Here is a 23,481-nt window from a genome sequence, read left to right on the forward strand (position 1 = left end):
AAGAGAGGCACCTGTACTTCTTTCCAGAAGGATTACAGTTGCTTCGAAGACGGTCATTTCACCCATTCATTGATCCATTCGTGTGTTAGCTCATTCTTTCATTCTATGAATGTTGCTGGACGCCTTCTGTGTGTTTCTCTGCCAAGCATTTGATTCAGGGCTACGGGCAGAGCAGGACCCAATGCCTGAGTAGACAGTCAGCCAGAGTCCTCTGGGGTAAGGTAAGTGACCCTTGACTCTGTCTCTAGTGGTTACTGAGTGGGACCCTCACTGAGTGGCAAAAATAGGAGAGTCTTGCACACATTAGAGGTGGGATCAGTTTTTAAAGGTGGCTTTTGTTGTCTCCCTAGAGCTATTTCTGACCTCTGCTCCACCCATGATTCCCAGCTTCATAGTCTCCTCCACATTCAATTCCTGTTTCTAGAAAAGGCAGATCCTGTTGACTTTCCTTCCCGGCCAGGCCACCTTCCTCACCCTTTGCTCCTCCCAGTGCCCTCCCACTCACTATCCCAACTTGGGTATCAAAACTGATCCCTCCTATGTCGCTCTCAATCCCTCTGCTCCCACCTTCTCCAGAGCCTCTCTGTACCATGAAGTTCCTGTCTCCTGCGTCTGTCCGTTCAGTCTCTCCTTTCTATGAGGACTTCCAAGGCTCTTCCACGAGTGGGAGGCTTTCCCCTCCCGGATTCTTCATGGGCTGCCACCTTGGACCTGAGGGAGGGGCAGATGCCATCTGCCCTGGCAGGGGTCATTCCCCCTCCTGCCAAGGCATTGCCCCAAACATGTTTCCTGGCTTCTTCTTTTTCCCTTTTCCTTTCTGAAAATAGCCATTTAAAAAGGTTGAAGTGGGCTTCATGAGGTTTAAGGGGTTTATTAGTTTTAAAAACCATGGTCCCTGTTTGGAGGGAGGGGAAACAGCCGCCTTCTTTTCACATTACGTCAATCCACAGGCGTCTGTAATTTACATTTTTTTAACTCAAATGTTCAGAAATAATGGAAAGGCTGCTTGAAAAAAGCAGATGAAATAAAAACTGGGGGAAATGTGTATTATACAAAAACCAGACCTGTGAGCCTGAGGCGAGACACCCCGATGACCTGGGGAGCTGATTAATGAGGCAGACCAAAGGAAGCCCAGGTGAGTGTAGATGCCATGATTTCTCCACAGTCACTGACGCCCTTGTACTGGCATTTCATTTCCCACGCACGACTTCACGGATGGTTTTCATTCGGAAATTTTAGAACCACTGATGTTTCTCCCCTAGGAGAAAGGAATCCTGGGCTGTGGAAGTTGGGCAGGTTGGAGAGCGTGGAGGAAAAGAGTTGGGGGCGAGGAGAATGGAACCCACCCAGGGCATGGCCTCTGTGTCTCCTGGTTCTCAAAGGCGATCCTTTCTGACCCAGCCTCACCCTATGAGGTCTCATCTCGACTCCGTCTCCCCTCCTCGTTCTCTGAGAAAAGAGAGATGATGAACAGATGGTAAGACTACGGGAAGAGGTATTAAAGTTTCGTTTTCTGACGATCTTCAGTATAATTACTTCATTAAGATAAAAAAAAAAACCTAACTCCTAGTTACAACTCAAATGTCTGTTGACAAAATAACTTCATCTATTTCTGCATACCGTTTTTGCTAGATTTCTGTCCCTGAATGCTATTTCATGAACGTTCCTTTGACAAATATTTTAAGGGCATATCATGTGCCAAGGATGGTTTTGGGATTTGGGGACCCAAATCAATATGGTCTTTGCTGCCCACTTAGGTGAGGGTGCGGGTTGGACAAAACCATCAGTGCGGGGTGATGGGGTCTCTGATAGAAGTAGCAGGTGTTACAAGTAGATCCTGTGGGAATGGTGGGGGGAGGACTGAGGGTAGGCAGCTTCCTGGGAGAAGTGACTTCGGGGGTCTGGGAGAAGGTCTTAGCCAGGTGAAGAGGCTCCAGGGGGGATTCTAGGCAGAGAGGAGACCGTGTACCTGAGCCCAGAGGCAGGGGCTATTGCGTATCAAATTCTCTTGAGCTCTGGGACAGTGGGGGAGGGGTGGAGTGGGCAGCAGGGATCCAAGCATACGGGCTCTTTCTGAAGAGCTTTGACTTCATTCTGTGGGTAATGGGAAGTCTTTGAAGGGTTTAAGCAGGAGAGTTTACATCTCTTCGAATCACTTCCACTCCATGATGGAAGTGGCCTTAGAAATCCTTCAGATCCAGCCCCCTTTTTGTAGGGGGTGAAGCTGAGACCCAGGAGGAAACGCTGTTGTCCTTCTTACTACCATTGTCACCAGCTGGTGTTTATTGAGAGCCGATAGACAGCAGCCCCTTCTCTGCCTCTGCTTCCTCTTGCTCAAAACAATGCTCTGGGGGGACGGACTACTGAGACTATCCCCATTTGACAGAGGAGGAAACTGAGGCCCAGAAAGATGACATACTTTGCCTAAGGTCACTTGGCTGGCAAGTCCTGAAGCCAGTATTTGAACAAGGTCTGTCTGGCTTCACAATCTTAATTGTACATGCCACACAAGGTTCCATAATTCATAGCAGGGCTGGAATTTAAACGCAGGCTTTCTGATGTAAGTCTGTACTCAGGCACCAGCTGCGTGTGGCATATAGTAGGTTCACCTGCTTTCTTAAGAGGTGGGCAGCAGACCTCACACCATTGGCCATGTTTCTGCTCACTGTGTGCACTCCTTTGTCATGGCGATGCCTCTGAATTTGCCACCTATGTGTCCTATTCTTTATATATTCTCCTCATATATCTTTCAGGAAGCTTATAACACTGATACGGCCGATGTTAGTGTTCTGAGGAGGACAAGAACTGAAGTCAAGAAAGCTCGGGTGGGGAGTTCTGAGCTGCGGGTTAAACGGCTTTGTGGATTCCCAATCTGTTGGCCTAAGGACACTGGCTGGGGCTGTTCCTGCCCCAGTAGCTGAGCTGGCCTGTCCCTTTTGACATCAGTAGTCCTCAGGACGAGGACCTCCCAGAGCCGGCCACTGTAGGGCCAGCTGTCCCCTGGGACTGGCACCTTTAGGTTTTTAGGGGGCTCGTGGCTGCTGGGCCTGGTGAAGTCCCAGCCACTTGTCATTGCTTCCCAGCTAATGACCTCCTGGCCTGGCCACATCTCAGCTAATTTCTGCAATTAGGGAAGCTTGTTTTCAGAGGCTGAAACAGGAACTTTTCTGAATTAGCTTTTATGGTTCAGAGCCTTTAATTTGAGATTTAAAAAACATCATAGCTCGCCAAAACCAAATAAACTGCAGCTAATGAAATTCGCAGAAGTTCTCAGAGAATGCTTCTTACTGGTGCTCCTGCATGATTTATTGACAGCCGGTTGTAAAAACAATCTTATTAAAGGTCATAATGTTGGGTAAAAAAAAAAAAAGGCCTTTAATTTATAGCATAATTAGGCTTCCTCCAATAGCTTTGCTTGCCACGCTGTCACTTAGGGCTCTGAGGAAGCACTTGGTGTTTTTCATTATATCACAGCAAAGGAGATCCATGCTCCTAGAGGGCCCACTGACTTTCTCTTTATGGCCCTTTTATTGCTGCTAAAATAGTCAAAACAGGGGGTTGATTAGAGCCGACTGATGCCTACTGATTATGGGAACACCTCTCGTGGGGGGGAAGGGAGAAAAGGTGGGAGGGGGCTCAGGACCTCAGGACATGCCTCCGACGGAAAGGGATGAACTGTGAAAGGAGTGTGAGCAGGCTTCCTGGCTCTTCCCCAGACGCTTGTGGATTGAAGGCTGACCCCAGGCAGGCGGGGCTGGGGTGATAAAAGGCAAGTGGAAGGTGCTAATACCTCGAGGAAGAGACAATCCCAGGGCAGGATGTGTATGGGAATAAGAACCTTAAAAATGCTAATGGCCCCAAGGTGGCGAGCAGGCTGGCGGTGGGTGGTGAAGGAGGCGGCACCAAGGAGCAAAGGTCATGCCCGATGCTGGCCCTGTAGACGGCAAAAGGGAGATTCGGTATTTGTGGGGTGAGGAGGAGAGCGTGTCCTGGTTCCCCCCATCCTTGAGCCCCTCACCGAGGGGTGTTTGGAGCCTGCTCTCCAGGGTTGTGCTTGTGCTATGGGGGCCCCGAGAGGGGTGGGGGGAGTCCCACGATGGGGCACAGCATCAGGGATGTGTGATAATGGCCAAATCTGATCAGAGATGCCCTCTCCCCATCCCCCAAGTCTTCTCTCCTTCCCCAAACGTGAGGCTCTTTTTAGGAGCTCAGAGTTGCAGCTCTGACCACAGAAAGCGGCCACAGCCCTACCCCAGCCCACCTTCTCCCCCGCTCTGAGCCCTGATCCCCCACTGCCAGGCCAAGGTCCGTATCCTGGACCTGCCTTAGCTCTGCAGGCTGTGTGTGTGTGTGTGTGTGTGTGTGTGTGTGTGTGTGTGTGTAGAACGGACTATCCTACTGCTAGTATGGTATAGCCATCATGATAGGGATAGGGATGGGAGCCTGTGCTGTTAGTTTGGTATCCAGTCTGGGCCCTGGTTGTGGTCTGTTGCTGACTGAGCAAGAGAAAGGCAAGGTGACTGTGTGAGGCTTTGGTCTGCCTCTCCTGAGGCGCCTTTTCTGTCTGCTCTCCCAAATATTGCAGGACCCACCCTGTCCTGTCTCATCCTGTCCTGCCCTAGCTCTCTTCACTTCTGAGTTTCTCAACCATTCAGGTTTATCCAGAGTCCTGCATGCAACTGGTGAGTACATCCCTCTTTCCCGGCATTGGTCAACTTTCCGAGGGCCGAGGAACCCCATTTCCGGCTCCTTGAGGCCGAGGGTGGGACCTGTGGTGATGTCACCTGGAGGGGTGGCAGGAGCAGGGAAGACTCGCCGGCTGGGTGCTGTCTGCCTGTGTCTACCCCAGATGGGGCACAGGGGAGAGCTGAGCTGGGAGACACTTGCTGTAGCACCTGCCAGTTTTCTGACGAGCTCCCTCGGATTTTGTTTTCCCAGCTGTAACTCCAGCCTGAGAGAGAGGGGGTGTCTAGGAGCGGGTCATGGCTCATGCAGTGAACACCGTCGACACCTACCATGTGCCAGGCACTGTGCAGGAAGGTGGGCTTTACCGGAGTGAACTTTGGAAGCATCCAGGCTGAGAGAGGTGGGTGAGTGACATTATATAATTAATTATATTAAATGCCACCTGCTGACTTTTCTCCAGGGGACAAGGGAGCACAAAAGAAGGAGCACGTGACTGCCTAGTGTGTGCTCATCAGTGACGGCATGTGTGAGAGTGTGTCCGAGGGCATGCGTGTGCATGTGTAGTCTTTGAGCATGTAAGTGTATGTCGCTGTGATGTGAGCGTGCAAGCGAGGACATCGGTGTGAGTGATTGTGTGCGTCAGCGAATGTATTTGCGAGGGTGCAGGCACCTGTGTGATGCTGTGGTGTGGGAGTATGGGAGTGGGTGCACACGGGGGTGTGTCAGTGATACACGAAGGAAACTGGCCTGGGGACCATCGGTAGCCTTTGCAGGAGGTGGAAGTGCCCAGAGAAGGGGTGGTATGTGCCAGGCTGTAACCCCGGGGCCAGCACAGAGCCGCCACGCGGGAGACAACCAGCACGCATCTTCTGAACGGACCCCCACCTCCCTTCCAGTGCAGGGAATAGCATCTGCTCAGTCAGCCTCAGCTGTGCCTTGATTTCTGGTCAGGAGGTCTTGTCCTCTTGGACGAAGAAAGAGAGCAGAAGCTGTTTTCTTCTAGATGTTAGCAACTAAGCCTGGAAGGTAAGAGGACAAATTCTTGAAATGATGAAGTGCTAGTCACATTGCCCCTTTAAATGACCATAACCCAAGTCAAGGGGTTGTAGTTAAAAATGTTTTTTTAATGTTTATTTATTTTTGAGACAGAGAGAGACAGAGCATGAACAGGGGAGGGGCAGAGAGAGAGGGAGACACAGAATCGGAAACAGGCTCCAGGCTCTGAGCCGTCAGCCCAGAGCCCGACACGGGGCTCAAACCCACGGACCGTGAGATAGTGACTTGAGCTGAAGTCGGACGCTTAACCGACTGAGCCACCCAGGCGCCCCTAGGGGTTGTAGTTAATTTTAATTCGCTTCTAGAAACTTTTTTCGACTTGCTAAATATTCTCCAGTTTTGTCGCGGGGGGAAAAAAGTGTGATTAAAAAAGGAATCTGGCTTTTCCATGCAAACTTGTGCTGTTAGGGTGTAAAACCTGCTTGGGTGGGGTACTGGCACCTGGATCCTGGAATTTCTCCAGACTGCCTCCCCCATCCCCCAACTGGCCTGCCCCAACCTGCAGTTTCTCTTTCTGGCCTTCCCCGCTCCAGCCATCCCGCCCCTGGGCTTTGTGTCTCAGCCTCAGTTATTTGTCTTATTTCCCTGATTGACAGCCCACTTTGGAATCACATTTCCAGACTGACCTCTGCCTTCTCCTACAGAACACAACTCTGGGACTTAGCTCGGGCCTCATGCTCTGAAACCCCACCTTCCCTGCCCCTCATTCAGGCTCTTAGCCTCTGGGCCATGGGCTGGGCACCCCTAACCAGCCTTCCAGGGTGGGGAGAAGGCCAGACACTAAGTCAGAACGAAACGTGCTGGGGTCTCTTTAAAAAAAATCTAGCTTCTCCTTTGGACTCTTCTACTTATCTCCTCTCTCCTTAGAAGCTGGCAGTTATTCAACATTTATAAATTGAAGATAATCCCATTTCCCGATGACTCCTGGCAGCCCAAGGTTTGGGATAGAAGAATTTTCATCCCAGTCTGCTGTTTGCAGAGGAAATAACTAAAATGCCTCTATTTCTCAGCTATGGATTTCTAAGGTCTGATTCTTTCCAAATAGATTTCTGGGCATTAAATCCTTTAATAATGGCAATAGTCTCCTATCAGGTTTTAAACCCGGAGGACAGTGGTTCAAGACACATTTCAAGTTACAAATTGTAGACAGCTGTCGGTCAAGGCCTCCAGATTGTGGAGCAGTGGTGATTTTCTCTCCAGAGACCATTCCTTTGCTTTGACCTAGGGTGAGGTTGGAATTGGAGTCAAAGTTAGGGCTAAAGGCAGTACAGGATTGATTGGAAGTAAATGTATAGGTTATTTTGTTATTTTATTTGGTATTAGCATAGGGTTAGATGAGTACTGGGCTGGAATTCAGATGGTTGTGGAGTTAGCAAAGAGGATAAGGGTCTGAAAGGGTTTGGGTTAGGATGTGGTTTGCTGTTGGTATTTGGGATTAGGGCTGGGTCAGTTGCTTTGTTGAACTCTTTGAAGCTCATCGGTGGGGCTGTCTGAGGATTATGCCACACCTGAATTTCCATGCTCATTGGGACCAAACCCTTGGTCCTGCTATGAAATTTTGGGCTGAATAAGATAAGGCCTTCCCCACCAACCCCTCCCCCCTGCCTAGAGTGTTTGGTGTTGAGAGATGTCATATATGAACTCCACAGTAGCCTCCACTGAAGCCTGGTAAAATCCAATGTTGGGGTGTATCTCTTTTGGCTCTTGTGAAGGCAGGAGGGCAGGTAGAGGCAGGGGGCCCTGATGTTTGTCTGTCTTCTTGTCTACCCCAGGCAGCTGGGGTAGGACCGTGGAACTCTGGCTTAGGACCTGAGGCACAGAGTCAGCTGGCTGAGTTCTAGGGGCCCCTGTGGCCAGAAACACATCCTACCTGTTCTGGTACCTGGTGTCCAGCTGACCAGTTTTCTCCCATTTTGATCACTTTGAAGAAGTACCTGGGAATGGCAATCATCTGGTTCTGTTCCTCTGCCCCCGCAAGGCAATAAGCAGGCATCATTCTAGTGCCTTATGGGCTATTTCTGTGAAAGGATACCAGGCAAACAGATATAGAGCACCCTCAACTCCTCCCTAGCTGAATTCCATCCGTCTTTTTCCTTCCTGGACACCATAACTTTATCTTTCTGAAAATATAAGCGTCACTTCCCTGACCTTCTCTCCATTGTGGTGGCTTAGAGATGATGCAAATCCTTTGACATTTGTCCCATTGAGAAATGAGGTCTCATCCCCCTCCCTTGAATCTGGGCTGGCTCTGGTGACTTGTTGGGCCAACAGCATGCATTGGGAGTCAATGTCTGGAATTTCCAAGGTAGGTCATAAATTACCCAAAGCTCCCATTTTGGTCTCTTGGAACACTCTCTCTGAGCCACCATGTAAAAAGTCCAGTCACTCTTAGAACATGCTGGTGAAGCCACTAGATCAATAGTCTCAGCTGAATCCAGTCCCAGCCAGCAAATAATCAGAAATGTGGGCAAAGCCATCTTGGATCCTTCAAACCAGACCAGACCATCTGTTGGCTGATGCCACTGAATGACCTCCATGAATACCTGCTATCCAGAACCACATGCAGCTTCCTGAACAGACCAGGGCTTACCTGCACTTGGGCCTGTGTATATGTTTTCCCTCCAGTGGGTCATCTCCTTCCCAGGTTTGCTCTGCTAACTGCTGCTTTGTTCTCAAGACTCCTCAACCATCACCTCCTCATGGAAATCACAATCTGGGTTGGGGCCCTTTTTCTGGGCTCCTGTAACCACCCCCCCATGTCTCCCTCTCTGTGGCAGCACAGTCACAGTGCACTGTAAGTGTGTACTTGTTTATTTTGCTTCTGGTTCCTGAGTTTTGCAGGAAAAAGTGTCTTTCATCCCCTCGGTTTCTTCATTTAGAAGTTTTTGGTAAAAGTTTGTTGATTGAAAAGTTAATAATTCTAGCTTGATAATGCTTGCAAATTTAGTAAGCATGCCAGCAATATTCTCATGCACCTCACTAATAAAAAGTTTGAACGAGGGCACCTGGCTGGCTCAGTTGGTGGAGCATGTGACTCTTGATCTTGGAGTGATGAGTTCGAGCCCTACATTGGGTGTAGAGATTACTTAAATAAATAAATAAATCTTAAAAAATAAAAAAATAAATAAAAAGTTTGAACAGAGGGAAACAAGGGTGAATCCTGAAGCTGTTTATATCTTCAAACTATCCATACCATTTCTTCTTGTCTATAATAAGCAATTTCACCAAGAGCTTGAAGCAGTATAGATAAATAATGTCAAATTCCTTCTCCTAATCTGGCAGGAGTGGAAAGTCTATGAAAAAGAGTGAAATATGGGCGCCTGGGTGGCTCAGTCAGTTGAGCATCTGACTCTTGATTTCTGCTCAGGTCATCATCCCAGGGTTGTGGGATTGAGCCCTGTGTCAGGCTCTGCGTGGAGCAGGAGCCTGCTTAGTTCTCTCTCTCTCCCTCTGTCCCTCTCCCCAGCTTGTGCTCTCTCTGTCTTCTCTAAAATAAAATTTAAAAAAAGAGTGAAATTAACTTGGCAGGACAGAGGAGCCTTAGGGAACCCACCCTGCTCCCAGAGATCCTGGCCTTCCTTTCCAAGAACCCCAACTGCTCTTTGAAAGACGTCCCATCTCCAGTCTGTCTCCCATGATTTTCCCATTACATTCAAGCCCTATTCATCATTTCTCAAAGAATGTCTGGGGATTTCCAAATCCAAAGGGATTCCTTTTGGTTTGAGTGTTATGCTCAGAAACTGTCCGTCCCTTCCCAGGAAGGGATACAAAGAGCTCATAAATCACACCCTGCTCCCATAGCCAAGCTCTGGGCATCTCTTGATACCTTCTGATGGAGAGAGAAGCATTTTGGAAAAAGCAATGTAAAGGGTGGGGGAGGGGGTGGGGCAGTGAGAACTTGAGGAAGGAACAGACCTTGAACAGACCCCTTTCCCCATGTCCTCAGTTTCCCCACCTGTGGACGGAGGGGATTGGAAGAGTCCAAGGGTTAAGCACACACAAATACACACATATGTGCTCAAAGTCTGTGCCAGAATCTTGCCCAAGATGGATAATCTACAGTTACCAGTATTGACCTCTTCTGTTTTCAAAAGTCCTAACTGTATCTGCTCAGCTACAGAAATGCAGCATCTCTCCCAACCTGCATGATGCGCGGAAGTTACAGGACTATTTCATCCATAGGTTCTTGTGAGTCCCTGGATGTTACAGGTGAGCTGACAGACCTCCGTTTAGAGAAGCCTCAGACTTTCAGGACCTCTTCACGTAACTTCAGCTTTTAACTCAGTTTACAAATATTTATTCTTTCTTATTTGATAAATCTTGCCTAGAGTATGAAAGTAAGTTTGGATTTGCCATACTCACTTCTCTTCCATGGCCATTGACATCACTGCTCTGCCCTAAGTGTATCCTCAAGAGTGGGTCCACACCTTCCTTCCTCTTCTTGGTATAATTAAAGGGGCCCTTTGTGAGCTCCTAGGAATTTTTTTTCTTCCTTGTCTCAATACTTGCTGTGCTCTTGCCTTCCTAGAACTCTTCAAATTTGTCAGAGCTGCTTTCCTTCTAGAAACTGAGTCCACTGGAAAGCTGGTTGGCTGTGCATTTTTAGATCTCAGGGAAAGATGTGGTCCTTCTTGCTGGAGGCTGACCTTGAGGCGATTACCAGGAAGCTCAGAAGTTGAGCTCAGAGCCCCCTTCTTGTACAACTCCTTCCAGGGACCCAGGGGCGGGAACTCCACTAGTGCATCCATGGGATGATATGTTCCGGTAAAGTTACAAGCGTCGTGTATTTTAACCATGGTTGCTAAGAAGTCTGCCTCCTTCCGCTCTGATTGCCTTGCCTTCACATTTTTGCTTGTGTTGAATGGCCTTGGAGGGGTGAGAAGGTTTGTTGAGACCCAGCTAATGGGAAGCTGAGTCCAGCACGTGTTGAGTCTGGGTTTAGTGAGATGTGTGTATGAGGCTTCCAGTCACTTGCATGTGTAGTTAAATTATTGTCAGCCATCCGCAGGGGGAAGGGCTTCCGGGGGCTTCTCTGCAGCACACTGTGCTGACTTAACCGGCACCTTGAGGTGCATGGCTGGAGACCGTGAACGTGTCTTATGGCAGCCCCACAGGAAATGTTTGGGGAGTAGAGGAGAAACAAAGTTTGGAATGTATGGAACCTGTATTAGTTTTCTAGCTGCTCTAACAAAGGGCCGCACGCTGGATGGCTTGAAACAGCAGAAATGTATTCTCTCAGCTCTGGGGGCCAGGGGGCTGACCGTCCCTCCAGATACTCTAGGGAAGAATTCTTCTTGGACTTCTGTGTCTCTTTCAGCTCTTGGTGCTCCTTGGCATGTGGCTGCGTCGCTCCATTTTCTGCCTCTCTCTTCACATGGCCTCCTCTGTGTCCCTGCCTTTTCCTTTCCTGTTGCTTTATAAGGACACTTGTCATTGGATTTAGGGCCCATCAGGATAATCCAGGATGATCTCAAGATTTAAAACAAATTTTTTTAAGTTTATTTATTTATTTTGAGAGAGACAGAGGCAGTGCGAGTGGGGAGGAGGGGCCGAGAGAGATGGAGAGAAAGAGAGAGAGAGAGAGAGAGAGAGAGAGAGAGAGAGAGAGAGAATCCTAAACAGGCTCCACACACTGTCAGCACAGAGTTTGATGTGGGGCTCGAACCCATGAACCATGAGATCATGGACTGAACCGAAACCAAGAGTTGGAGGCTCAACCGACTGAGCCACCCAGGCGCCCCTCAAGATCTTTAATTTAACACCTGCAAAGACATTTCCTTTAAATAAGGTCAAATTCACAGGTTCAGGGGGTTAGCACAAGGACATATCTTTTTAGGAGTCACCAGGCAACTTGCTGCAGACCCAGAGGCTAGTCTAGCAAATAATTTTGCATTCTTCAGAAAGGTAAAGCTGTGAGAATTTGGTTCTCATCATCAGTGTCAAGTCACAGGGAAAATTCTCTCCTGCCAGGAATACACTCAATAGTAAATGCACCATACATTTTTCTTTTCTTTTTTCTGAGAAATGTGATTTAATCAGAATTCCTGTGTGTACAGAGCACACATTTGCAGCAGTGCTCCAAATAGCTAGAATGCTCGTCTGTAGAGTCGTAGGTTTGTGATTCTCATCACTGAATCATTATTTAAATGTCTTGTTTAATACTGACATCAGTGAGTTGCTACAACACTCATGATTAACCACTATAGTAAGAAAATCAACAACCTGGCTCATTGATACTATCAAGTCAAAGGACATTTAAAATGAGTCTCTGTACAAGAGAACTTGACATGCTGTGAAATACCATAGCTTCTAGACAAAAGGATCTTGATAGTGGTTTTCCGAATATGACAATAATCCTAAAAATTTATGTGACATTACCAATATCGAGTTATGAAGCTGAATTTTTTTCTAAACCATCAATAATAAAAAACAAATTTTGATGAGCCATGCTGGGGGAAAGACTGAGTTACTTTTCTGTGCTCTCTATAGGAGATAATGCCACAAAACCTTTGATGTAAGAGGAACCAATCAAAAAATACACACACACACACACACACACACACACACAAAACCTAAAATACTTTTCCTAAAAGTATTCTAGGGGTGTATCGAGCAATTAATTAATAAATGTATGTTATTTTTCTGGGTTTTGTGATTGTGTTTATCAGCATAAAATTTTTTCAAAATTTTAGTGTGAATGATTTTCTCATTTTAAATAAACATACAGCTTTGTATCTAATTTGTAATCATAAATTTATAAATTTGCCTTCTTAAAGGGTCATGGCTCCTCAAGTTATACCAGTCTTAGGATCATGGCATGGAACCTGGTTCACCCCTCGGTTTGAGCCCTTCACTTTGAGTGTCTTGAGTAGCCTTTGTCTTTCCTTTTTTTAATGCTTATTTAGTTATTTTGAGAGGGTGAGAGATAGAGCATGAGCACCAGCAGGGTAGGGGCAGAGAGAGAGAGAGAGAGGGAAAGAGAGAGAGAGGGAAAGAGAATCCCAAGCAGACTCTGTGCCGTCAGTGTGGAGCCCTACATGGGGCTTGATCCCACAAACTGTGAGATCATGACCTGAGCTGAAATTAAGAGTCTGATGCTTAACCGACTGAGCCACCCAGGAGCCCAGGCCTTTGTCTTTCTTGTATCTCCTAGCTTGCCTTCTTCCCGGCCCACATACTTGTTCAGATTGCTCTCAACCCAAGGACACTTGTGTCTCTGTGGTTAGTCTTTCAGTGGCACTTCTGCCTCTTTCCTCTTGCTGCCAAGGAGATGGTTGATGACTCTGCTCTTGCATCCTTGATGCTGCTGCCACCATCTTTGCAGGGTCACCAACATCTCCTTACTGACTGCAGTATTCTGGAGCAGCTTCATCAGGTTCAGTGGCTTGACCAGCATGCAGTGGCTCCCCCCGGTCCTGGCAAGTGGTTCTGGAGTGCGCTTAGATCTCTTACATATACCTCAAGTAGTCTATGTTGAGCGTCATTTCCCCAAACTTCAGGTCCTAGTACGCAGGAGGGCCAGAGAAGGGGAGTGAGTAGGCATTGAATGCCAACTACGTTCTAGTCCCTCTGTTGGGTATTTTTATACATTTCATTTATTATCATATACCTTTACTTAATCCTTACAGCAACTGGAATTATAGATTATATCAATTGCACTCTTATAACCAATCAGAATCCAATCAGTTGGGAAATAGATGTTTAAGGAACTTGCTCAAGATTTCACTATTAAGTGGCACTAAAGCTGTATTTAGTCAAGGCTTGTCTGTTTCTATTTGAAGTCCACACTGTCTACTAAACTCTTCTGTTTCTGGATTACTGTGGAGCAGGGGGACACAATTATTTCTCATATAGAACTGAACTGAGAGGGTCTTCCTCTTGAAGTTCTATCTTCCATGGACTGTGGTGATACTCCACTATCCCGAATCTTCTCTGTCTCCTTTCCTGCTGCCCTCCCCAGCGTCTTACCCTTGAGTTCTGTCCTCACTCGTCTTCTCTCTGCTCTCTCTCTTGCCCATGTCATCTGGTCATGCAGCTGCAACAGTCACTTCTCGAGGACGACATCACATATAAAATTGTTAGTTTGTTGTCTGATCCCAGCCACGGTCTTGTTTCTACTAGATTGCACCAGAAGAGGGTTCTGCTAGGATTTCTGTCTCAGTTAACCATCATCTTCTTCTTTCCTTTGCAAACCATCTTCTCTTGAGTTCCCATCTTCCTACTCACGTAAATTTTCACCCAGGGGAAGGCTGTCATCTTTGTCTTTTTCCTGTCCCTCACTCCTTTTAGTCTGTCCAACAAACATTATTATGTATTTCCTATGTACCCGTCACCGCACTAGGTGCTAGAAATTCACTGGAAATTCACTTGTTCAAGATAGACAGAGCCCCTACCTCAGGGAGCATATGCTGTAGTCATAATTTGTTGATTCCAGCTTTCCTGTGTCCCAACCTTTGCCTTGTCATTGCCATTTTCCTACTTCAGGTCCTGGCTGGTCCAGCCCTGGGCTATGGCCATTGCTTCTAGCCTGTTCTTACTGACTCTGGTCCCCATGCAGCCCCTACTCCCCCTGCTCTTTAAGGAATCCATAACAAATAATAACTTCATCCTCTGTGCTGAGAAGGGCTGAGCACATTTGTCTCTTTTATGGTTCCTTGGGAAATCTCTAGTCCCTGGATGAGACCTGGAACTCCTTCTGGCTTTGTCAGTAGCACATCCACTAGCCACTTCTGTGGATTATTTCTTCATCCATCTCATGGGGAGTCTGGTGAGCTTCAGTGCTCAAGGGTTACACTGGCCCTGTGCACTGGCTCATTCGAAAGGATCCTGAATAAATATCTTCCTCCAACCATCTCTCTCTAGCAGAATTCTCCCTATCCTTTGAGGCCTCGTTCAAGTGCCTGGCCCATTGTGAAGTCTTTCCAGATGAACTTCATGCCCAACCGAATGCCATTTTCCACTTGCAGAGCTTTCTCTTAGTGCCCCCTTTGGGGGGTGGGGCATGTACCGTGCTTTGCCTCGCAATGTACAATTATGTCTTCCACAAGCTGGCAAACTTCTTGAGGGCAGGGGCTGCACTCTGCTTATTTTTAACCTTCTGGCTACCTAGCACAGTGCCTTGCTCGTAACAGCTGTTAAATAGATGTTGGCTGAATTAAATGTATTTTCAGTTGCTCTCCCTGTCTTTCCATTTTCCATCCTTGCCTCTACTCGCTGCTCCTTTTTCTTTCTTTTTTTTCTCTCTTTTTAAAAGTTTATTTATTTATTTCGAGAGAGAGAGACAGGGAGGGAAAGAGGGAGAGAGAATCCCAAGCAGCGTCAAGAGAATCCACTGCACTGTCAGGGCAGAGCCCAGTGTGGGGCTCGATCCCATGAACTGTGAAGCCAGGACCTGAGCTGAAATCAAGAGTCGGACGCTTAACCAACTGAGCCACCCAGGCGCCCCTCTTTTTCTTTTTAAAGTAAACTCTGCGTCCAACGTAGGGCTTGAACTCATGACCACAAGATCAAGAGCCACCCACTCTATTGACTGAGCCAGGCAGGTGCTCCAGCATCCTTCTTCTTGCTTTTGCCCTGGTGCCATTCTGCCTGTTTCTTCTCACATTCACAGAACACTGGCTCTAAGAGAAATTTTGATTCCAAGTCCAGTGTTTCCTATACTAGACTGATCATCGGAAATACCTGCTAGCTTTAAAACACGATTTTTATTTAAAAATTATATTGGGTATATCATATGAACAGTAAAGGGTACAAAGCTTAAGTGTGCAGCTAGATAAATTTTCGTACCCTTGTAGTTACCACCCATATCAGAATATGGAGCATCTCAAATATTCAGAATACATTTTCATGGATGCTCCAAGTTGAGATACACACACACACACACACACACACACACACATACACATATATATATATAAAGTCTTTTGTGTCTGCTTCCTTTATTTCCAAATTTTGTCTGTGAGATTCATGCATGCTGTTGTGTAGATCTGTAGTTTATTCTTTTTATTGTGGGATAGTATTCCATGGTACAAGTCTAGCACCATATATTTATCCATGCTACTGTATCGGTGGACATTGGGATCGTTTCCAGTTTTTGACTCTTACGAATAAAACTGCTATGAACATTCTTATACATTTTTGTGGTGGACATATGCTATATTATTCAGAGTTCTCTGGAGAAACAGAGCCAGTAGTGTGTGTCTGTGTGTGTAGAGAAGGAGAGACTTATTGTAAGGAATCGTCTCACATGATTGTAGTTGACAAGTCCCAGGATCTGTGTTTTGCAAGCTGGAGACCCAGGAGAACCGAACCAATGGTGAGTTCAGAGACCAGAGGACTGAGAACCAGGAGAGCTGAATGCTGGCGGGCTCAAGACCCAGAAAGAACTGATGTTTCAGTTTGAATCCAGACGCCCCGAAGAATCGATGCCCTCTGGTTCAGTGCAGTCAGACAGGAAGGGTTCCTTGTTACTCAGCCTTTTTATTCTAGTCAGGTCTTCCGTTGATTGGCTGAGCCTCACCCATATCAGGGGAGGCAATCTGCTTTACTCAGCCTACTGATTCAAAAGTTAATCTGAGCCAGAAACACCCTCACAGACACACCCAGAAAAATATTTGACCAAATGTTTGGGCATCCCATGGCCCGGTGAAGTTGACACCTAAAATAAGCCACTACATATGCACTCATTTTTGTGGGGGTGTACATATTCATAGAATCAGAATATATTTAGCTTTAAGAGACAGTTTTCCGCTGTGATGGTACCAATTTACACTGTACCAATTTTTTTTTTCCAGTAACAACTTCCCACGAGCAAGCTGTTAGCGTTCTACTTCCTCTACAATCTTACCAGCACTTGGTATGGTCAGACTTTTTCATTTTAGCCTTCACGGCAGTTGTGTAGTGGTGTCAGTGATGTGCTGGAACCAGCCTGTGTGGCTTGTAAACGTCCATTGTCTACATCGCTTCCTCATTATGCGATCAATCAGCGAAGTCACCTTGGCGGCTTAACGTCAGCCCTCATGGGAGTATTGACGCCAAAGAAAAGCTTTAATTCCTGGAAAGTTGCTTGTTGAATACGAGAGTGCTACTGGTGATCGTATGTCGCTGTGGTTTTAATTTACCTTTCCCTGATGAGTTATGAGTCAAGCTTTTCATATGTATATGGTCATTCATTTATCTTCATTGGTGAAGTGTCTGTGTCTTTTTTTACCTAAAAAAAAAAATCGGTTGTTGATTTTTAATTGTTCTTGTTGATTTGTAGGACTGTCTTCATATATGCTGGTCCTAGATCTTTGTAGAATATATATATTGAAAATATCTTCTCCCAGTCTGTTGGTTGACTTTTCATTCTCTTTTAATGAATGGACATTTATAGTTTAAGGGATGGTGTATCAGCTTCTCTTTCATGGATAGTGTTTTTTACGTTCTCTGTAAGAAATCCTTACCCCAGTCACTTTTTAAAAATACAGTTTTGGGATTCAGTGAATTAGTTTTTTGAGCATGGGATGCAAGGATCTGTATATTTTAAAGCTCCCTTAAGTGCACATGGCTTTTAAATACATTAAGTTTTCTAACCTTACTTGCAATGGGTGAAATGCGAGGTATAACCACACCGTAATGCCATTTTTCTCATCTATCACATTAATGTAAATCAAAAAGTTGTATAACACACAGTGTTCGCCTAAGATGGGAGCCACTCTCATGCATTGTCGGCATCTGTGTAAATAAGAACAGCGTTTATAAAGAGCAGCTTAGCAATATCCATCGGAATCAAATGAATGCACATGCCCTTTGGTCTGCCTGGTGATTCTGCTTCTAGGAACATACCTTACTGGTACTCAGAAATGTGTACAAAGAAATAGGTTACGTGGATATTTGGTGCAGTGTTATTTGTAATAGGAAAAGACGGGAATGACCTAAATATCCATCAAGAGCCATGCAATGGACTACTAACCAGTCAGTAAAAAGGAGATAGTTCTATATGTACAAAAGTAAGTGGAGTGACTTACAAGCTATATAGTTAAATGTAAAAAGGATGTTGTAGAACAATGTGTTTAATTTCTTACCGAGTGTTTGAAAACGGATAGTTTATAAGCATATGTATGTATAGGTGTGCGCCCATACCTATACATGCTAGTGTATTCAAATATATTTATTGAAGGAAACAAGAAATTCAGCTACAAAAATAAAAATTAAAACTCCTCTTCAAACATTAAAAAAAAATTCAGCCACAGTGGCAGGCACTGTAGGTGTTGAATCCAATATATGCCTTTTCTGTGTATTGGCCTTTATAGACCGTGGGCATGTGTTACTTTTATATTTTTAGAGGCCCCTCCCCCCTTCCCTGATCCCGGCGATTTGGATGATCATCATATCTCTCATGTAAGGAGACTGGGCCCAGGGAGTTTGGGTCCAAGCACGGATTGCTCAGAACTGCTTCCTGAGAGTCAGTCATGCCCCCACCCTCACTTCCCTCTCTTCCCACACTGCTTGGCCTCTGGCTCACAGAACCAGTCTGTCCTGCACCATTTCTGTCTTCTGCCCAGGACCCTACAGCCAGCCACGAGCCAGACGCCCCCTCTGAGGGTCTGGGTGGGAGGGAGAAGCAGCCCCACGTGCTGGCCACCCGTCCCTCCCGCTCTCCCCAAGGGTGATCTATGGCTTGTCAGAGGTGTGGGTTCTCGCCACTTGCTGAATAGAAAGCTTCTTTGTTCTTGGGAGTGAAAATAACCCTAAGATAAATGTTGGGGCTGGAAGAGCCCAGGGAATGTTAGGCTCCAGCTGCCCTAAGGCTCCTCCCTGGAGCAGAAGGTCTGAGGTTAGGGGAGACAGGAGATGGTTCCGGAGGGAGTATCATGGCCAGGGTCCTCTGGGGATTGTAAGCAGTGGTGAAAGGTGGCCATGGGCTCTTCTCAGATTCAACCCAGCTCCCAATACCTGCCTGAAAATTACTGCCATCGTGGGTAACCTCCTAACAACCCACAAAAACTTCCTACCCCTTGTCACTTGTTGATTATGACATGACCAATCTCCCCATAACTCTCTCATTCCTCCTCACCCGAAGGCTGTCCCCTGTGCCTGTACAAAAACTCTCCTTTATCTTCATAAACCTGTTTGTTTTCCCATCCCCTTGCCTTTCTACTTGCCCCTCCACAGAACTGGATGCTCTCTGGAGCCTGCATTTCGTTTCTCTGGCTGTTGTTGAGAAAAGGAGGGACCCAGCTCTGCACCTGGCCACTGCAAACCCCATAAAGTTCACGGTATGACTCTTCCATGGACCATAACCTCCTCCCATCCCTAATCCGGCCCAGGCAGGACTGAGTTGGAGGATGCTGGATCTGCCAGGAGAGGAGAAAGGGGAGGGGAGGATTGTTTCAGGCTGTTAATAGTCTCGAAATAAAGCCTGAAGACAAGATTGGAGTCTGTTTATTTTTCAGTCCCATTCCTAAGGTTCTAGAGAAAATATTTTTAACTTGGAACCTTGAGAGGTGGCCTAAGACCTTTCAAGCACCCCAGAGGGACAGAAACCCATGAGGGACAAGGGTGAGAATAGCATCAGAGTCCTCCAGGAAAGTCAAGGGCTGTGGTCCCCCTACCGAAACCCCAGTCCTGGCTCAGAAAAGTGGAATCTGGGCCGGGGTGGGGGCGGGGTGAGGGGGCTCCGAAGTTGCAGCCACAGAAAGGACTTCAGAGAACAACCTACAGCCCAGTTCCTCCCTTTTGAAAAGCCTGGTTTGTCTGGCTGAGGCCTGAGGGGAAGGAGTGGGAGGGGCCAAGCAGTGGGAGGGGCCAGGAGGAGAAAGAGGATGAAACCGAGGAAGCCAATAGGACACCATCAGTCCAACTCTATCTTCTGGGTGAGAAAATAGAGGCAGAGAGAAGCTTGGGACCACGTCTCCAAGACAGCGACGAAGCAGCCTCTCTCCTGGTGCCTGTGCTTTTGTTTGTTCTTGCTGGCACCTTGCTGGGGTCTGATGGAGTGGGTGGCTTTGGGACTGTCCGGACCTTAAGGACAAGCAGCACAAGATGATAAGAGGAACCCTCCCCACAGTGGGGGCTGGCACCCCCGCTCTGGCCCAGTGTCCTACAAGGCCTCCTACACCAGTGCCTCCTGAAGGCAGAAAGTGCCTCCTTGGATCTCTTCTCCCCACCACCCCCAACACTTTATCAGCTTTGCCTCTCTCTGGCTCTGCTTGTCTGAATTAGATAAGTTTTGGATGAATCGTGGTTTGGGGTTTGTGGAAAAGAATGGAAGAGGAAAACAGATGGGGATGAGCATGCCCGTGTATCTAATCGTATAGGTCAGACCCTGGGGTAGGAGCCTATGTTCCTAGTTAAGGGCTCATAACAGCTCTTTGGCGTAGATCTTCTTGCTTCGCTTTCACCCAGTCTTCCTGAAGTTCAGTGACTTGCCCAAGGCCACAGGGATCGTAGCAGTGGGTGGGGGACCGTGAGGCCAGCTAGCTGTGTCTGGCTGTGGATGGATGACGCATTGCCATCAGGACAATGCTGCCCTAATGTGTGCTGAATGCTTCCTGGCTCTGTGCATGAAGGCTGGGATTCAAGGAGAACTTCGGGCCTGAGGTCACTTCTGGGAAGGGTGTTAGAGGAGCACCCAGTTCTGGGGATGCAGCCTTAACAAGTCAATCAAAGCGTTCCTAGAAGCATCAGCCAAATTCCCCAGAGACTCTTGAGGGGTGGGCTGCCCCACCCTTGACCTCTGCAGCCTCCTCCCACATGCAATGACCCAGGCCAAGATTTCCCAGCTACTGCTGATGCCCTGGGCTGGCGAAGAGCTGGCTTTATGCTTAGTTGTTTAATAATCTGTGAAGAAATCAATACATTCCCACCTCTTCCCCTGGATTCAACCAGCATGGATTATAATCACATCTGTGCTATTTGCCCATGCTGAGCAGAGGCGTGGAGGTAGGCTGGGAGCTTCAAGTTAAACTTTTCTAGACTAATAAACTGTTTCTCCCATTACAACTTGACTGCCCTCGCCTTTCCTGGCCAGCCCCTCCAGGACTCCCCCTCATCCCCCCAGCTTTCTTTCTTTCACTGACGCTGACATCACACTCACATTTTCCAAAAATTCCCCAAATTACCCATAGTCTTCTTAGCTCCCGCTGTCGTCTGGAATTACACATCCCAGACTGCACCCTGTCAATCCCTCCACCCTCACCCCAGAGCATCAGGACTCGCCAGCACTGGGGAGTCCTGGGTCCCCTGGCTCAGCTCGGCCTGGCAGTGAAGCAGAATGGGGTCTGACCCAGTGAGGAGCTTTTCCCCTCACCAGGTCCAGTGGGATAAACAGACTACTGGGAGAAGCTGTGTGTGTGTGTGTGTGTGTGTGTGTGTGTATGAGGGAGCTGGCTGGCTGGCTCTGAAAGGCCTTGTTATACGGGAATGGCCTGGGCCTTTCTGAAGCCCCGCGAGATGGGGTTGGAAGGCACACTGTTCAGTGGGAAAAACCTGGGGCTTGGAGTCAGAAGACCCAGCTTCCAGTTCTGATTCTGCTACTCAAGGGTTCTGTGCTCTTGCACTGGCCATGTAGCTTCCCGCCTCGGTGCTCTCCTTTATAAACTGGGGCTCTGTGTATTTTCCAAAAGGGCCATAGCAGTATTTCTAGTGCCACATGCTCTTCCACAACCTTACCACTTTCCATTAAGAGACAGGGTCTGTGTCCTTTTGCCTTGAACCTAGGCAGGTCTCTGGGGCCGCCGCAACAAATAGGATGTCTCAGAAATGACACTGTGTGGCTTCCTAGGCTGGGTCATAAGAGGCATGTGGCTTCCACTGGCTGGCTCTTTCTCTCTCTGTCCGTTTCTCTGTCTCTGTCTGTTTCTCGCACTGGAGCTCGGCTGCCATGCCGTGAGGAAGCGCAGGCCACATGGAGAGGGCACTCGTCTGTCGATTCCGGCTGAGAGTCCTAGCCAAGGTCTCAGCCAACAGCACAGGCCGGATGTGGGAGCGAGAGTGATTCCGACCCTCAGCCTTCGCGCTGCCCCACCCAGGTGGTAGTGAATGAAGTAGCGAGGAAGGGCTTCTCTGCAGAGCCCTGCCCACCTTGCAAATTTGCGAACAAAAGTAACGCTATCGTTTTAAGTCACTCACCGAGTTTGGGGGTGGTTTGTCATACGGCACTGGATGTCTGCATGCAGGATCATAATGTAATGTGAGGCTTAGGTGAAGAGATGCACTTGGCAGTGCCTTATGGAGCCCTGTATAAGTGTAGCACACTGTGTGCATCACTGCTGTCCAAGCACTGCCCTGTCTTGGACGTCAGTGTCTATAATGTGGCAAGAGCTGGGTTAGATGCTTCCGCATATCCCTTCCTGTAGTCCTTACAGCCACCTCGCCTCTCCAGACTAGCTCCGGCAGGACTGAATTGGTCATTGTAACGGCTAAATTAGGCTGGCTTTATTATTTTCACCAATTTGCAAACGGGCAAACAGAGACACAGCTAGTTTAAGTTCAGGAGGAACTGGAATTTGAATCCAGGTCTGGTTAACTGCCAGGTTGGTACTCCTCTTTCCCTAGGAGCTAGAGGTGGGCAGTCCCCTCAAGAAAATGGGGACATTAGGATATCTCAGCAGATCCTGACCTGGGAAAATCCTTCTGTTGGATTTATTTAAATTTTTTTTAATCTTAAAATTAAAAAAAATTTTTAAAAATGTTTTGTTTGTTTTTGAGAGACAGAGAGAGACAGCGCATGAGCGAGGGAGGGGCAGAGAGAGAGGGAGGCACTGAATCTGAAGCAGGCTTGGGGCTTGAACCCACAAATCGCAAGATCATGACCTGAGCTGAACTTGGAAGCTTAACGACTGAGCTACCCAGGGGCACCATAATCTTAAAATTTTTTAAAAGTAATCTCTGCACCCAATGTGGGGCTTGAACTCATGACCCTGAGATCAAGAGTCACAGGCTCCACTGAATGAGCCAGCCAGGCGCCCCACTGCTGGCTTCATTTAATTTTATTTGCATTTCAACAAGCAGAGACTGAGCGCCTAAAATGGGACTGTGTGTTAGGTAAGACCTGGATGCACAAGACACAGAACCCCTTATTGGGGAGCTCATAGTCTCTGGGGGAAACAGATACCTTGGGCAGGCTGCTCGCCACCTCTAAGCCTCAGTTATGCCATCTGTGAAATGGGGATAATTAGAGAACCCATCTCAGAGGGTTATTGTGAAAATTATACAGTATATAATTCTACTTAAAGCATCTTGTATGTAGAAAGTGCTCAACAAGTATTAACTTTTATTAAGAAAATTTTGCAATATAATGAGATATATGACAAAATATGGGGGTGGGGACATAAAGCCTTATGGCAGGAGAGAGGAGTAAGTAAGTTCATCCTGGGGTTGGGGGTGGGAGGTGGTAGCAGAGAGGAGGTGACTTTTGGTCTGGGACTTCAAAGGCAAGTAGGAGGAGCAGATAGTCTATGGAAGGACAGTGTTTAGTGTCAGGGAGACAGAGCGGCCCCAGGTGGCTGGAGGACGGGGTCCTGACGGTGAAGGAGTGAAGGCAGGCTGGGAAGGAGTTTTCTATATTTGGTTGTAGCGTATTGTTGGCCAAGCAGGCCCCCAGACTTAGGCAAGAGTCTCCCCGCCCAGGCTTAAAAGGTGAGGCTTTAACGTGCAAATGCCCAGGAGGAGGACCCCAGGCTCCAAGGCACAAAATCTTGGTATGAGGGTTGTGGTTTTGAAGGAGAAAAGAGTTGGGGGAGCACCCAGCCCTGA

General features: G+C 47.5%; 2 long non-coding RNA genes across 6 annotated transcripts in view; one reads left to right on the plus strand and one right to left on the minus strand.

Moving 5' to 3' along the window:
• Positions 1-19,156, plus strand: part of LOC109498278 — a 44,145-nt gene extending 24,989 nt beyond the window's left edge. For 2 of the 3 annotated variants that reach the window (XR_002741236.2, XR_002741238.2), the window contains exons 2-3: positions 4,939-5,086; positions 18,898-19,156. This is a non-coding gene — a long non-coding RNA (uncharacterized LOC109498278). Of the gene's footprint in view, positions 1-4,389; positions 4,683-4,938; positions 5,087-18,897 lie in introns of those variants that run through there. The other variant, XR_002741237.1, reaches the window with a different exon arrangement.
• On the minus strand, positions 541-17,619 carry LOC109498275. 3 transcript variants are annotated; one of them, XR_006595788.1, is made up of 4 exons: positions 16,589-17,619; positions 5,572-5,705; positions 3,791-3,934; positions 541-1,449 (listed from the first exon to the last, which is right to left on the minus strand). It is a non-coding gene; the product is annotated as an uncharacterized LOC109498275 (long non-coding RNA). The 3 variants fall into 3 exon arrangements; XR_006595789.1 differs by having other exon boundaries at positions 3,839-3,934; positions 16,589-17,618; XR_002741235.2 differs by lacking the exon at positions 541-1,449 and having other exon boundaries at positions 3,276-3,934; positions 16,589-17,061.
• Positions 19,157-23,481: the final 4,325 nt, after the last annotated feature.

This window comes from Felis catus, chromosome A3 (assembly GCF_018350175.1).
Source record: "Felis catus isolate Fca126 chromosome A3, F.catus_Fca126_mat1.0, whole genome shotgun sequence".
Taxonomy (NCBI): domain Eukaryota; kingdom Metazoa; phylum Chordata; class Mammalia; order Carnivora; family Felidae; genus Felis; species Felis catus.